At 48.6% G+C, this 6,000-nt stretch overlaps 1 protein-coding gene across 1 annotated transcript in view; it reads left to right on the top strand.

The window, feature by feature from the left end:
• Positions 1-2,980: 2,980 nt before the first annotated feature.
• The window catches only part of LOC119969448 (protein-glutamine gamma-glutamyltransferase 2-like), a 51,288-nt gene continuing 48,268 nt past the window's right edge, over positions 2,981-6,000 (top strand). The window contains exon 1 of the mRNA XM_038803087.1: positions 2,981-3,217. The gene's annotated coding sequence lies outside the window, so the exon portion shown is untranslated. The remainder of the gene's footprint in view (positions 3,218-6,000) is intronic.

Genomic DNA, 6,000 nt, shown 5'->3' with positions numbered 1-6,000 from the left:
GCCTGCAGGATAGATTATTCATCAGAGCCGAAGTCCAGCGGCTCCTACGTGAGGGAGTCATAGAGGCCAGTAACAGCCCCTGGAGAGCTCAGATGGTGGTCGTCAAGACCGGGGAAAAGTTCCGGATGGTGGTTGATTACAGCCAAACCATTAACCAGTTCATGCACCTCGATGCGTATCCCCACCCCAGAATTGCAGACATGGTCAATCAGATCGCCCAGAACCGCATATTCTCCACGGTGGATCTGAAGTCTGCTTACCACCAGCTCCCAATCCGCCCGGAGGACCGCCACTACACGGCGTTCGGGGCAGATGGCTGCCTCTTCCATTTCCTCCGGGTCCCTTTGGCGTCACTAATGGGGTCTCGGTGTTCCAACAAACAATGGAGCGAATGGTGGACCAGTACGGGCAGCGGGCCAATTTCCGAACTTGGACAATGTCATCATCTGCGGCCATGATCAGCAGGACCACGACGCCAACCTCCACAGATTTCTCCAAACCGCCCAGAAACTCAATCTCGCCTACAATACGGAGAAATGCGTTTTCCGCACTACCAGACTAGCCATCCTTGGCTATGTCGTGGAAAACGGAGTCCTGGGCTCCTACCCGGACCGTATGCACCCCCTCTTACAACTCCCTCTCCCTCATTGTCCCAGGCCCCTCAAGAGGTACCTAGGATTCTTCTCTATCACGCCCAGTGGGTCCCCCAGTATGCGGACAAAGCCCGCCCACTATTTAAGACCACACTCTTCCCACTGTCAGCTGAGGACCGCCAGGCCTTCAACTGCATCAAGGAGGGCATCGCCAAAGCTGCCATGCGGGCGGTGGATGAATCCGTCCCCTTTCAGGTGGAGAGCGACGCCTCAGAGGTCGCTCTCGCTACCACTCTGAATCAGGCAGGGAGACCAGTAGCTTCTTCTCCCGAACCCCTCCGCTTCGGAACTTCGACACTCCTCAGTCGAAAAGGAAGCTCAAGCCATTGTGGAAGCCGTAAGGCACTGGAGGCACTACCTCGCAGGTAGGAGGTTTACCCTCATCACCAACCAAAGATCGGTTGCCTTCATGTTCGACAACTCGCAAAGGGGCAAAATTAAAAACGATAAAATCTTGAGGTGGAGGATCAAACTCTCCACCTATAATTACAAGATCATATATCGACCGGGGAAGCTCAACGAGCTCCCAGATGCCCTGTCCTGCGGCATCCGCCAGCATGCATGACGACAGCCTGAAGGCTATCCACAATGACCTCTGCCACCCGGGGGTCACCCGGCTCGCCCACTACGTCAAAGCCCGAAATCTGCCTTTCTCCACCAAGGAGGTAAAAGCCATCACCAGGGATTGCCCGATCTGCGCGGAGTGCAAACCGCACTTCTATAGGCCAGACAAGGCCCACCTGGTAAAGGCTTCTCGGCCCTTTGAACGCCTGAGCATCGATTTCAAAGGGCCACTCCCCTCGACCAATCGAAATGTGTACTTTCTTAACGTCATCGACGAATTCTCCTGCTTCCCCTTTGCCATCCCGTGCCCCGATATAACCTCCCACAGTCATCAGAGCCTTGCACAGTGTCTTCACCCTGTTCGGTTTCCCCAGCTATGTACACAGCGACAGGGGTCCGTCCTTCTTGAGTGACGAGCTGCGTCAGTACCTGCTCGACAAGGGCATTGCCTCGAGCAGGACTACCAGCTACAACCCCAGGGGGAACGGGCAGGTGGAGAGGGAGAACGCGACTGTCTAGAAGACCGTCCTACTGACCCTCCGGTCCAGGAATTTCCTGACCTCCCACTGGCAGGAGGTCCTCCCCGACGCGCTACATGCAATTAGGTCCCTCCTATGCACCGCCACACAACCAGACCCTTCACAAACGATTATTTGTTTCCCTAGGGGCACTACCACGGGGGCTTCGCTCCCATCCTGGTTGAGGACACCGGGCCTGGTTCTCCTCCGGAAGAACGTCCGGACACACAAAACAGACCCGCTAGTAGAGAGAGTGCTACTGCTTCACTCGAACTCCCACTACGCCTTTATTGAATACCCCGACGGCCATCAGGACACCGTTTCCCTCCGGGACCTGGCGCCTACAGGATCCACCACCACCACCACCGCCGAGGTACCCCTCACACTACACCTACCCAAGCCCCCAAGCCACTCCTATAGGTTCCCTGCCCACGCTCTGCGCCCCGCGCCTATAGGTTTCCTGTGCCTCCCTTCGCCCGTCGCACCGGTCAGGAATGAAGCTCAGACCGAAACACCCTCGGTGTCCACCCTCATTCCCACACCGATCGTCACCACTCAGCTACCTGAAGCGGCTGCAACCCCGGTGCTCCACCGATCCCAAAGGACGACTCGGCCACCAGACCGGCTCAATCTGTAGACCCGTCACCCCCGCCGGACTTGATTTTTTTACAGGGGTGAATGTGGTGAATTCATACTGTATTGTAATTCACACTGTATTGTATTGCATAGTATTATTTCCTTGTGGGCTCTTTCTGTGAGCCATTGTGCGGCTCTGCCCATAGGGTGAGATGAGGAGCTTGTACAAGGCTCCACCCTTGGCTCCGCCCATGGCCCCCCATGGTCCCTCCCACTACCGGAAGTATAAAGTGCTGCATCCATGAGCCTGCCCTCAGTTCTTCTGGTCGCAGGCAGGCTCAGTTGTAAGACTATTAAAACTACAGTTTACTTCCAATCGTGTTCCTAGTTGATGGTCACATCACTGTACGAGCTCTCATTCAAGATTACAGGCAGTGCGACAATCCTATTTACTTTGGAGTCACGCTGTTGTAGTTGGGGGTGACTTTAGTTTGTTAAGAAATTCAAATGGGATCAGGGCTCATCACAAAGCACACCACCCACCATTATAAAGAGCACCCCCCAAAGGAAGAAGTACTGTACTGCACACTCTTTTTCAACCGGGGGAGGGCATCTGTTAAATGACAGAAATATTGTGCAATGATGAACGTACATCATTGAGAGTCAAACAAATTAAGCAGTTGCATGTTTTTTTTTGTAAAGACCAAGCCCCTTTGATACTGCCACGCACAACAGAGGTGTGGTGGTATAGTTACTGAGGCTACAAATAAATGCAGACTTCCCGTAAATAAATACTCTGGATCTCCAAGTGGAAGCTGCAGTCTGCTCTCACAGGATTTTGGAGAAGCTGGTCCGAGAAAGCGAGAGAAAAACCATCTTGTTTAAACATGAGCGAAACGGCGATGTGTGAGTTCTAAACATCTAACCTCAAAGAATCTCGTCCTTTTAGTTCCCCTTTTAGTCCAACTGTTTATTCTTTTCGAATGGATTTTCGTACCTTCCCCCTATTTGCGCCCAGACTTGAGTTTTCGTGGAACAGTTGAACATTAGAGCTTTGATGGGGTTACGGGTGGAGTCTGCCACTGTTAGCTTCTGACTATAATGATTGCTTTAGACTTGCGGATCCCCCCCCCCCCGCCCCTCTCCAACCTTCCCGCTCTCTTCGTATCATTTAGATTACGGACAGAAATTGAGAGATTGAATATTCACAGCTCTGTTTTATGCCCTATTTTTGTAAATTAATATTCAGACTTCTTGAGATAATTAACTTGCGAATTTAAAAGAGTGGTTTACGATAACTGCAGCAAGCTGTTTCTGTTTAATGTTTGCAGGAAGTGGGGAAAAAAATCACTTCTCTATAGTATTCGGCACACTCAGCAAAGGACAGCACAAGCACTTGGCAATCCCAGATTCGCCATACAATAGAATTAAGTACCCCATCCGTACAATAGAATTATTTATCCATAGGCTGTGTAGATCAGTTGGGCTAAGACATATCGACTGCGTGGGGCTTTTGTGTTGTTTGGCCTCAAGTCTGTTGGGCAGTCATATTTTGGGTCCTGCTAAGACTTCTGCACGGAAGGTGATAAAGAAAATTGATGAGGGAAGGGTTGTGGATGTAGTTTTTATGTACTTTAGTGAGGCATTTGACAAGGTACCACATGGCAAACTAGTACAAAAACTAAAATCACATGGGGATTCGGGGTGGGCTGACTGGATGGATGCAGAACTGGCTTGGCTATAGAAGACAGAATAGCGGTGGGAGGGTGCTTTTCAGAATGGAGATCTGTAGCTAGTGGTGTTTCACAGGGATCAATGCTGGGACCTCTGTTGTTTCCAATATATGTAAATTATCTGGAGGAAAATGTCAGTGGTCTGATGAGTAAGTTTGCGGAAGACATGAGGATTAGCACAGTTGCTGGTTGTGTTGAAGATTGTCAGAAGATACAACGGGATATAGCTAGATTGGAAACTTAGGCTCAGAAATGGCAGATGAAGTTTAATCCGGACAAATGCGAGGTGATGTATTTTGGAGGATCAAATCTATTATACTGTTAATGACAAAAACTTAGAAACCTTTACAGAGGAATCTGGCCATACAAGTCCACAGTTCCTTAAAAGTGGCAACAGAAGTGGCTAAGGCAATTAAGAAGGCATATGACATGCTTCATTCATCAGCCGGGACATTTTGTACAAGAGTTGGGAAAATATGTTGCAGCTGTATAAAACCTTGGTTCAGCTGCCTTTGGAGTATTGTGTGCAGCTTTGGTCACCACATGATCAGAAGGACGTGGAAGCTTTGGAGAGAGTGCAAAGAACGTTCATCAGGATGTTGCCTGGTCTCAAGGGTGTTGGCTATGAGGAGAGGTTGAATAAACTAGGATTGTTTTCACTGGAAAGACGAAGGCTGAGGGGAGACCTGATGGAGGTCTACAAAATATGAGGTATAGACAAGGTGGATAGTCAGAGGCGTTTTCCAAGGGTGGAAGTCTCAATTACAAGCAGGTACAGGTTCAAGGTGAGAAGGGTTTAAGGGAAGTGCGAGGTAATTTTTTCATGCAGAGAGTGGTGGGTGGAACGCGCTGCCAGAGGATGTGATGGAAGCAGGCATTTTGGAGACATTCAAGGGGCATCTGGATGGGTAAGTAAATAGGGAGGAAATAGACTGATACGGACCGAGTAAGGGTAGAAGGTTTGTTTTTAGTTAGGACATTATGATAGGCTGAAGGGCCATTCTGTACTTTTCTTTGTTCTTTGAACAATCCAAGCATCGCCAGAATGTGCCTTCGACGTATTTGGGGTGAGGAAGAGATCATCGTCCACCTCCTTCTGGAATGTGCCTTTGCAAAATAAGTCAAAATATGTCAAAGTACATCTCGAGGAGGTCTGTAAAGCTGCATGCAGGGACACACTTCTATAAACATCAACTCTGAGAGACACAGGGCAGGAATTGCAAAGGCTTAATGGGGAAAGCATACAATCGAAGAATGTTTCATCAAACATATGGAGGGGTGGAACTGTGTAAAGCCCTTTGAGCTGTAAACACCAGAGGATGTTTGGCAGAATGTAATTATAAATGTAATTTGTAGGTGTAGTGAGGCAATTCAGAGTGCCATATACAATGGTGAAATAAATAGAGCAGTTTTGGCACTTTATATATTATCTGACATGAACTGTTGTGCAATGCATTTAGAACTTTAATGAGTAATGCTTATCATTTGGAAAAATATCCACTTTGGCCTCTAAATAGAAATAGTAATGTAGCCCCAACTTTAAATATCACACACGTGCTGAGGGAGTGAGGCACAACATTGATTGCGCCAGCGCTGTAAATTTCATTATTTACTGCTTCTTTCAATTCCTAATGTAGTATTTTGAAAGACTGGCGACAACTAAGTTGATTAACAAATAAACATTTTGTTCAGGCAAATAACTCTTTATAATGCTCCACGACTCCAAACTCCTTTGTCATAGAATCCTTGCAGTGCAGAAGGCCATTTTTGACTATTGAGTCTGCACGACCCTCTGAAAGAGCACCCCACTCAGGCCCACTCCCCATACTGTCCTCACAACCTCACCCAATCTTTCAACACTAAGGAGCATTTAGTCTGGCCAATCCACCTAACCTGCACATTTTTGGACTGTGGGAGGAAATGGAAGCACCTGGAGGAAACCCAGGCAAACATAGA

The sequence above is a fragment of the Scyliorhinus canicula genome, chromosome 7 (genome assembly GCF_902713615.1).
Source record: "Scyliorhinus canicula chromosome 7, sScyCan1.1, whole genome shotgun sequence".
Classification (NCBI taxonomy): Eukaryota; Metazoa; Chordata; class Chondrichthyes; order Carcharhiniformes; family Scyliorhinidae; genus Scyliorhinus; species Scyliorhinus canicula.
The sequence above is the reverse complement of the archived record's forward strand: the minus strand, read 5'-3'. Positions and strand labels throughout refer to the sequence as shown.